Raw genomic sequence first — 10,851 nt, 5'->3', positions numbered from 1 at the left:
ATAAACAGTTTGGAAGATATACTTCTCTGCTTACAAAGGCTCACAGATCTCATCAAGTCCCTTGTCCCAACTGTCCTCCACAGAAAGGAAGGAGAGGAGCAGCAAAGTCTTTGGTCCTTGCCTTGCATCATGACTTTGTGGTCACAAATGTAAAGATTATGCTGCTATCTCACGTCTCCATCGTGGACAGCTGTGCCTGCTCTACAGGTAGTTGAGAAAGAAAGACCCAGGGCAGAATAGGCTGCCCCTCTAGTCAGCACACCAATATAATGGTTACACATAAAACTAGATCTACGTCTCTGTAATGTCTATATGCATATCAGTGAGGTCTCCATCAGCTCTCATCTGTACAAGAAATGCAGGGATATTCTGATGTAAACTTAATTGATCTACTTCATATATGTTCCTGCATGAACTAAGAGTCAGTCTCCATGCTACTCAAAGTTAACGCCTTCATTTTATCAGCATTGCCAGGATGTAATGTTTTTCCTGGTTTTTTAATCTCGCCTGGGCATCTATGTATGGTGCTGGAGAAAAAGGCAGCCCTGCAACAGCAGGTGAACCTCTTGCTGACAGCTCTGCTATGGTACATTTGTTTTCTGCTGCTCTGGCACCTTGTTTGGATTTTTTCTGGCTTATTTTATAGCTTGGCCTGAAGACCACTTGGGAATGCAGATCACTTCTGCTGAAAAATATAGTCATGAGGGATGTCACACCAGGAGCAAGGATAGCTTTCTCTTCTCCATTTGCTCTTTGAGAAGCTGACACTGCAGAAGCCCTGTGAGCCTCAGGTCTCTGCAGCCCTACTTTACTAAATCTGGCAGAGTACACGTTGCCTCTAGATTTCTGTATCTGAACTGCTGGGCGTGCAGGAGTAAGATCAGGACCCTACTGTTCAGATGCCCTCCCGCTCTCCAATTTCCCCTTCCATAGAGAAGCTCCACATCATTTACAGGAGAGGAAAGAGGAAAAGTCACCTCACTTCACTACAGACAGTGTTTTATTATAAGCAAGAGAACAGGATGGAGAAGTCATAGACCATTTCCTCCAAAGAGCTGGGTGATCATGAGCAGCTGACGTAAGTTATGGTAGACTTTGTTGTAAATCAGCAGATCCTGGCTCCAGGATGGTCCCTCTGCTGTCTTCTGTCTCAGCACAGCATGGGCCAGGCATAGCTCCCTGCTCAGGCTCTGGAGAGGAATGTGTGTTTTGGACTGCTGCTGCAGTGGGATATATATATCTAAAGCTCCAGTGGGATCCTCCCTCCTTGGCTGTTGCACTCCATGCAAGGGGCTCTGCTTGTGGCAGAGGTTCTTCCTCCTCCAGGTCACCAAGAAGATGGAGAGCATAGCTTTTCATAAACTGGGTTGGTAGTGGTCAGTATTACATATAGTTTGAATATTTGGGAATACAAGACTGCCACCCCTCACTGTGATTATGGAGCAATGACATAAATTAGCAAAACTTCATTAATATCTTGCTGTCTTCCATCATAGCTTTTTTACTCCTTGCTTGATTTTTCAGATGCAAGTAGATTTGTTCAGAGGCTCTCTGATAGTGAATGCATGTTTTAGTTAGATGTAATGAAGAGCAGGCTGCATGATACTTTGCAAGATTTCCTTTCCAGATCTATCAGCAAACAATAGAGATAACAACTGCCTCCCAGATTTCCATGCTCGGTTTCTTTCTGGACATGGTCCAACTTGTCCTCAAGTTAGTTCAGAATTTTCTCTGATTTTCATGGACTTTGGTCTCATCCTTTTTAAGAGAAAGAATTTAATTTATGCCAGAAATGCACACTTAGTGGCATCTAAGCTGCACGTGGACATAGGAACGATATAGGGAAAACAAACGGCACCATGAAACAGTGGCACCATCTAGTCCCCAGTTACTGTATTTAGTACATTTCCTAATTTCTGAAGTGATTTAACATTACAGCAGGTCCAGCTCATTGAAGCAAATTTATATGCAGGAGCACTATTTTAATCTTAGACTTAAAATAATTTTAATTAGTAATAGCTTCCTTTTCCAGTCTGTCAACATACCTCCACCTCTTGGCTTTTTAAGAAATAAGGTAAATATAGAAATAAAAGTATTAAATTATTACCAGGCAACCAGAACAAGGAAAACAACCAAACTGTTAAACCTAGAAATGTGAAAAATGACCTAGACTTTTCAATTCCAACCTGTCTCCTCAATACAACTTTACCTGGTTCCATCTTATTTAAGGCTTGCTAATTTGACTAAATATTGAAATGAAATAATGAAAATACTACAATAGACCATCTCATCCTTTATTCTTTCAGTCACTCAGCTGCCAGGTTTCTTTCTCAACCTGCAACTGCTAACAAATATCACCTTCATGACTTTGCCTGCGGTGTTTATCCTGCTGCTGCTATAATTTTGCTTTCCCTTTGCAGGAGACAGCTGCTCTACACGGGTAGCTCTTCTGCAGCACGGTAAGGCATTATCGAAAAGCTTATTGCTGATGCTAATGGAGCTGGTCTAGCTGCTGACACAGAGCATATGGCTTTACTGGATTTCAGTTCCAAAATGCTGACCCCCTCTTTCAGGAGGAGGAAGGAGCATGGTGATCTGGAGGATGTGGCTCAGCCACCTCCTCACCATAGGAGACTGAGAGATGTATGGGCTATTTCACCCCCCTTGGTTTGGAAGGGAAAGTTAGTGTGCCTACACTTCCCTCATCCAATTTAAAGAAAACAAACAAGAAATGTTGTGTTCAGAAACCATCATGCTGGTACCAATAGGGTAAAAATTTCTCCAGCAATATGCCTTTTCAAGGTTTGGATTTTTTTGCTATTACTTGGATAAAAAACCCAATAAAGATAAGACATGCATGTTTCTTTTTCTAAGTTTGTACTCATTTAATGGTTGAATGTGAAAGGGGGACGCTAGAAGCATCCTGAATATAGTTTAAATGAGCTTAAAACTCCAATTGCTTATAGCTTATGAAAAAAATGTCTTAAACCAAATGGTCTCAGTGGGGTGATGCATGGGCAAAATGCAAAATGACACATAATGAAATAAAGTAATTTTATTTGCAAACCTGTTTGAAAGGCTGGTACAGAATGTAACAATCGAGCAGAAGCAGTCTGGCATTTCTCTTGGTGTACTTTTGCAGAATTATGTGACCCAAGAAAGAAAACATTAAGATGTTCTGATTTCACCCTATAGGACAGAGAAATACACTTTGGTTAATGCTTACCATAATTCTATCTACTTGGCTCAGACAGTTATATTTTTATGAATCTTACGTTACTTTCTGTCACCCTCTAGGCAACAATATAGAGTTATTGCAGTATAAAGGAAAATGCTTCCTGTTGAGCTTATACTTGAACAAGTCTTAACCAAGTGGAAGCTCTTAATAAAAGAGCAAATATACTCAGGAATAAACAGGTAGAGTGAATAAAAAGGAATGTAGGTTTTATGGATGCTCAGGTTGATGGCACAGACCAGTGAAACACAGAAACTCCAAGGTAAAGCTGACATGCTAAGCTACATCAGAAATCTGAGTGGGTTAGAATTTTGTTAAGTGAATTTAGTGCTCATTAAGGGATTTGCGGTGTCAGCATTATAAAGCAAAGTCCTCTCTCGCCCTCAGAATTGGAACAGCACAGTGCAGCAATATTAATTCCACGGCCGTTCCCTTCTTGGCCTTGCCAATAAAATTATTACCCAGGGACCCAATTGTTCGGCACTGCTCGGCGAGTGCCTCCTCACGAGAAACAGAGCTGAGATCACCGGCTCTTTTAATGTGGCAGACAGATTGTAGCACACTGTGCCATGCCAGGCTTGAAACACAGACAGCTTCTGCCTTTAGTTTAAGGGAAAATATTGTGAATTACTCTTGTTGTTTTCTGTGTCTCCCTGAAATACCCACACAAATTATTTCCTTCTGCTTTACGTCTCTCATCATTTCCTCCTTTGTTCTCAGCCCAGTTATTTTGACTAGAAGTTTATTTTGTGCAGCATAGGAAATAGAGATCCACAAATACTAACCAGACATAGAAAAAAATATCAGTGTGTAGGTTTTCAAATCAGTTGTGTGGAGCAGAGATCTACTGGTGCAGAAAACACTGATGAGGTTGAAAAAGCTGTACCTGCTCTCTCTGTTTTTTTTTTCTCTCTTAGCTGAAAGTCAGCTAGATATAGTTTTCATTCCAAAGAAACTCTTCATAACGAGTATACATTTATATTGCAAGCCCTTATTCCCTGTGGCCCCATGTGGCTTTTTAAGACCAAATATAAAGCCTTCTTCAGCATTACTTTATCCTGTTGTCCAGACATCATTCAGAGCTACAGCTGATTTTCTAAATTACATCATATGTAAGTAGATTTATTTTTCCTTTTCTGCAGATATAGTTTAATTTCCTTTTCCAATTTTCATGGGTGCACACTCATAAATTTTAAATATATTTAACCTCTTTTCAAAGAATCCTTTTAATTTCTCTAAGGTCCATGACCTTTAACTTTGATACACAACATTTTGTACATTAAAACCCCAAAAAACCACCCAGAAAGAATGCTTTGAACACCTTACTGCTCTTCCAAATGTCCTCTTTCTTCCCTCATGAAACAAAACATTCCCCTGCATGGTGCTCCTGGTAGCCCAGAAACAAGGGCTTCAGCTGAGAGGCATTTGCTGGGGCTTTGCTAATCACAGAGTTCATCAAGAATCTATTTAATGAGGGAAGATTGGATGGGCCACTCTGGACCCAAACAGGAATCTTGAAAACTCAGGAACTGACCAGCACCTCTGGCTGCTAGAGGAAGGCAGAGAACACATTTCCACATGGCTGTGATAGGTTAACTTGCACCCATAGCAAGTCCTTTGTCACCTCCTGGGATGTTACCAGTGATGAAAGGACTGTACCTTAAACTGTGGTGTTTTAAGTGCCTGCTATTTCTAAATAGTCACCTTGTCACCCAGGCAGATCGTTACCACTGTCATCTCTTGTTCCTCACCATTATATGTCCCTTTCTAAGAGTAACTTCCCTGGGAAGTCCACATCCACACCTGCCAGGGGATGATGATGGACTATTTCCTTGACTCTAATAAACCTTTGCTGTGAAGGGCAAGGAGCAGGAAGCAAAGGACCTGCCCCAAGCTGAGCATCTTTCCTTAGTTTTGAAGAGCAGGTAGCAGCCTCCAAGCCCAGTTTGGGTGACCTGCCTAGGGGGGCAAGAAGGAACACCCTGTTTCAGATGCCAGAGAAGATGACCAGGGGACCACAGCTAGCCAACATGGGAATGTCAAGTTGGCTGTAACTACATTTCCAGCTCATGCTCCACAGCAGGTCCTGGCTGCTGGTACATTACCCCAGCTCACAGCAGCACCTGAGATCCCCAGAAAGAATACACAAATCTCTGGGATTGTTCAGTGAGGATCATCTGCCTCCTCCTTGTTTAGGTTTGCAAATGCAATCATCCCAAATATATATCTTTATATATAAACATATATACATACATACATACATATATATATACATACATATATATATATACATACATACATATATATATATATATACATACATACATATATATATATATATATATATATATATATATATATAAACACACACATATATTTTTAATTTCACTGCGATCTTTCTCAGATTTCTCAGTACTGGCACTGCTCAGGGCTTGCCTGTGAGGTGGATGCAGTGGAACAAGCACAGCCTCTGGCACAGTGTGGAGGCAGGCAGGGATTGTGCTGTGCACCACTGCCTTTGTCTCCAGCTTTTCTCTGTTCAACGAAGGCTGCCAGGCAGCAACCTTGGTCACATGGAGGTTTTCTTCAGGGAGCCACTGCTCCAAGAGATATTCTGAAAAGATGCAGCCTTAAACTGGTACAGTCACTGAGAATTGTAAATATGGCCTTTATTAAAACTGTTTACAAAGCACAAATGTAAGACAAAAGAAAATAGGTAGTAATCACTTAACAGAATCTGACACCACTCACAAATTCAGAAATCTTTGGAGGAAAGATAAGGGATAGGTTAATAACCTTTCTCTTTTGGGTTCAAGGGGCATTGTGTGCTGCCAGCAGCAGTGACCAGCTTGAGCGTCCATCCACTGATCCCTTGGCCACCTTGTGAGATGGCTCCTGACATCTGTTGGGGGGGTGAGTGGCTGGCAAGTGTAATTGGGAGCTGTCGCTGGGGACACCCTCTTTGCTGCCCCCCTGGCCCCTGTGCCTGACCCCAACCTGCAGACCCCTCGGTGGGCTCTGGTTTGGAGGGTGGCGTGTACCTGCCGTGCTCATTGCCAGCAGGTCGTGCCCTCCCCATCACCACAAAGCCACCATGCAGCAAAAGGGCTTTGTTTGACCTGGACCCCAGGGAAAGCCCACTCATAGCGTTGGGTTCAGTCCTTTTGTTTCCAGGTTAAAAACTTGACCTTCCCCTCCCCTGAGCTTGAAACAGCCCTCACAGCACTTCTGTTCAGCAATTACATTTTCTTTTAAAATCTTTCTTTGGGGCTCAGGTGACAAAAAGACTTTGATAATCTAAATAGGTCTCCAGACCTTTTGTATGGGTAAAAAACTATAGGAAAGAGAAAAACAAGCAGAAAAAAAAATCTGTGTCTCTCTAATTGGCATAATTCCATCAGCCCTGGTTTATAATTTAAGATGGATCAATTCTGCAGCTGACATGATAGATGTTGTCATCAATACTTGGAAGCAGCAATTTATATTTCTTTGTTTGGGGACACAGCCATCCACCTACCTCTGTGGGGGTATTATGTGTGAATCAAGAGCAATATGTGGCCAGTAGAGTAAGACTTGACTTAGACTTCCAACCATGCACCTTATTAAAATAATAAATATTTTCTTTATCCAGAGAATCCATTATAGTTCTCTGTTTTAACTATTGTTAACTAATAATTTGGATTCATTACCAAGTTAAATCATTAAAAATTAAATCCATATATTTTGCTTCTTTAAAAGAGTGATAGCTTGAAACCATTTGTGTATTATGCATGTTAAGTGGGAGAGTGATGAAATATGTTGTGTTAACTTAACTTTGACAGCATCTGTATCCATGCCATATTACACTCTGGTCTTATCAAATCTCAGAAGCTACAGTGTATAAATAGACTGCGATGATATTTACAGGAGAGAAATCATTCACAATATTTTGGGCATCTTTTGTAGAGACTAGAGAAGAGCCACCTAACGAATACAATATACAATAATGTAATAAAGGAGCGTGTAAGAGCATAGAATCAAGGAGCACTTACACCTGCTGAGTCAGTTAAGGTTAGGCGTATGTTAGTGATCAGGCATAAACACAAGTTTCATCCTAAGGAATTTCTAAGCAGACTGCAAGTTTAAATAAATAGGGAAACACAATTCAGAGCTCATTTCTCTCTCTGCTGAAGCAATGCTAGCCATTGTGCTGGAACTTATCACTGATTTTATGAAACATTATCTGGTTGAAGACATAAAGATACAGGAAGAAAGTAAAGTTAGTTAAAGAGAAAAATTGTTCTCAAATGTACATTTTATTACATTAAGAGTACTAAACTATGGACTGTGCATCTGCTCAAACTGCAAGTTCCTGAGCTCAATATGGGAAGAACAGTGACACTGGATAGGCTGTGATATACATGTGGCCAGACTAGGTAATCCAGTGGGTTTGCCTTTGCTGTAAACTATGAGGTCATGAAAACCCACTACTACATTGAAAACTCTTTACACTTAAGCGTGTAAGTATCCACATTGGAACACTGTATTTGAATTTAAATAGCAAACCTATTATAAGGTATACTCATTAGACTACTTTAGAGACCCCTGGAAAAACAAAACACATCCAAAAGCACTGAGGGACTGATTCTGCAAAACTAGCTCTAATTTAGGATCTCTTGCCCCTGTGGAGCTGGTGCCCAGCAGAAATAGGTACCGCTCAGAATGGTGATGAGATGCTAAAGCAAGACCAAATAATGCTTCTTGGCTTTTCAACTCATGGAAGAGATTCATGTTGAGGCGTTTTGCAAACACTCACCAAGGAACCACGTGTGCCCTGTCACAGCCAATACAAGGGCTCAGAGCAGTTACCAGAGCTGCCCTGGGAGCACTGCCTTGCAGTGAGAGGTGGAAGTCATCACACTTCCACACATGTGGCTGTGCTCGGTAACCCTCCCTGCCAAACAATGCAGCAGTCTGCCCTCTGAAGGAATTGCTGATGGATTAGGCTGTTGGGACAAGAGCAGGCATGGATTTACTGAAGAGATGTGGTGAGGTGTAACAGTCCTCACTTTGTCTCAAACTGCAAGATGCGACATGCACTGTCTCATCCTGGACCACGCTGCACGTACATGGGCTGTCCCCAGCAACCACTGAAATTCACAGGCAAAAAAGAGGTTCTGCCTGCATCCCACCACTCTGGTGTATCACAAGTTGAGAAAGATGTAGAATTTCTTGAGACACACTGGACTAATGCTAAAACATTTCCTAAACTGGCCACCTCCAGAATGCCTCTCTTTTATTCTTCGAAAGCATTCAGCTAAGGTCTTATGAATTCACTAGGAATTAATTTCTTGCTGGGTACATGTTTTAAAGGTAGGTCATACCAAAGAGATACTATGGTGGTATTTTGCGTACAGGATGTTGACTAGGAATGTAGTATTTCTCACCTCCCCCTTATTTTATGTTACATTAAAATTATCTTTACTCTTCCTCAGGCAGTTGCTATGCCACGCTTAAGACAGAGAGTCTGAGAAGAGAGAAATGTCAACTTTTAAGATGATGTTCAGCTTTCCTGTTACATGCAATCTTTATGTAAGGGATTTGAATTACATATTGTTCCTAGGCCTTCAGCTCTTCTTACAAAGTCTGCTTGACTGGGCACAGTTGCTTGCTTATACTTAATGAAGAGTTGTTAACAGAGTAAAGAGCACAATGAAGAGGCAAGTAATGTCTATATGGATAATGAAAAATATATGTATAATGAGCAGGGTTAGCACATGGCATATTTCTATTTATATAATGGCATACTTTCGTAAAAAGGCAGGTTTCATTCCCTACAGGAGTTGAAAATACGTTGACAAGTCACACAGCAAGGGATGACAGGGGATTGCTGGTGGCTGTGGGAAAGCTGTGGATTGCAGCAGGCAGTGGGGAAGGACTTTCTTTAGTCACCATCCTGTAGCTTTTTTAAACAGTCTGTGTCAATTTACTGTATGTTATGGTTTTGATCATGGAACCCACTGGAGATAGATGGGACACTTCTAAGTAAGAAAGCAGCAGGTGAGTTTACTGTTCAGTGGCTGGAAGGAGGGAAGGATTTGAATGAATAAGACATGGAGCACAGGGGATGCTCCAGCCACAGGGACCATCCACAGTGTTATACTGAGGAGCCAGCAGAGGAGCCCAGCCAGGCACATCACAGAGGAAGCAAATATAGGGGTGGAAGGTTAACTTGTAGGTGAGGTCTCGCATACAAAGAGTTTAAAAAATGCTACCAGGGTCAGAGGAAACATTGAGCACCTGGCAGATAGCCAAAGCAGTTGGGATTTTGAATTGACATTCATTTCAATGCAATTAGTCTTGATGTTCTCTGCTCTGCTTGAGAGGAGAATCATGGCCATGATGGGAAAGAAAAGAACACCACGATAATGACACACAATCAAGAAATGTAAAAGAAAAATAATAATTTTTTGTGCTAAAACATATTAAAAACATAAAACATACTGCCTATCATTATGTATTACTCTTTGAAATTTAATTCACTCAGTGCTGTTCATGCTGTTTGTTTACATTTTCTATTGATCTCAGTTTGGAAGATGAATTTAGCCTATGGAATTTTGCTTCCAAGTCCCCACACTTGAGCTACCACTTGTGAGCATTGCAGTCCACCTTGCTCTTTACAGAATGACCTGGGGTAAATTCCAGCACTGGTGTAAAGGGGGTCCCACTTCTAGTGATTTAGTCCATAAAGGCAGCCTAAGCTGCCCTGCTGTATGTACCATTTCAGAGGTGATTTAAGCACTTCTGCAAATCATTGCTTAAGTTGGGTCTCAGGGAAAGAATAGGGGTCATGCTGCAATGGGTGTTGCACAACCTCCCTTAAAATAAGAAGAGTGAGGCAGCACAGGCTGTGGCTTGAAAAGGTCAGCATAAATATGCTGCCCTTCACTCCTTCACACATAAGTAATGTATTTGTTAAGAATGTTACCTGCTTTCCAGGCTCAATCTTCTGTTGTGGTAAGCTTTACCCCACCTGACAGAAAACCTGTTTTCAGGTGGCTTTATGTGCCTATTAATACTGCACCAAGCCTGGCATCTGAACTGGCATGAATTTTTTTCATTTTCATTTCATTTGCTCTGGGTAGGCAGGAGATGACACAAGACTGCCCAACCGGGACACACCCTGGGAAAAGTGAGGAGACAGGCATTACAGGAGCCGGCTCCCATGTGTCACTCCAGGCTGAAGATGTGCCACATCCCGAGGGTCGGGGGACTTCTGGCAGTAGGAGGCAGCACCACCTTGGCTGTGGAAGGGAACAGAAGCAGCTGTGGAGTGGCTTGGGACTTTCAGATGACTTGCCGACATTGGCGTGCAAACTGTTTTCAGACCCGTGCAAACGGGTTTTCAGACCTTTTCCTTGGAGTGTGCCTATGCCGCAGCCAAAGCTGAGCCGCAGCTTGTGCAAGGTTACCAGCCCTAAATTAAATCAAGCTAACTCGGGAACGAACAACATACAATCACAAAATCCAACGAAAAGCCTGCATAAATACTTGAGCCTGAGCACTGCTCTGGGCTGCCAGGGTCCCATGCACGTCAGGGTGCCCTAGCCAGCTGCCAGCTGGGTTGGCTCGGTCTC

This window comes from Taeniopygia guttata, chromosome 1, assembly GCF_048771995.1.
Source record: "Taeniopygia guttata chromosome 1, bTaeGut7.mat, whole genome shotgun sequence".
In the NCBI taxonomy this organism is placed as follows: domain Eukaryota; kingdom Metazoa; phylum Chordata; class Aves; order Passeriformes; family Estrildidae; genus Taeniopygia; species Taeniopygia guttata.
The sequence above is the reverse complement of the archived record's forward strand: the minus strand, read 5'-3'. Positions refer to the sequence as shown.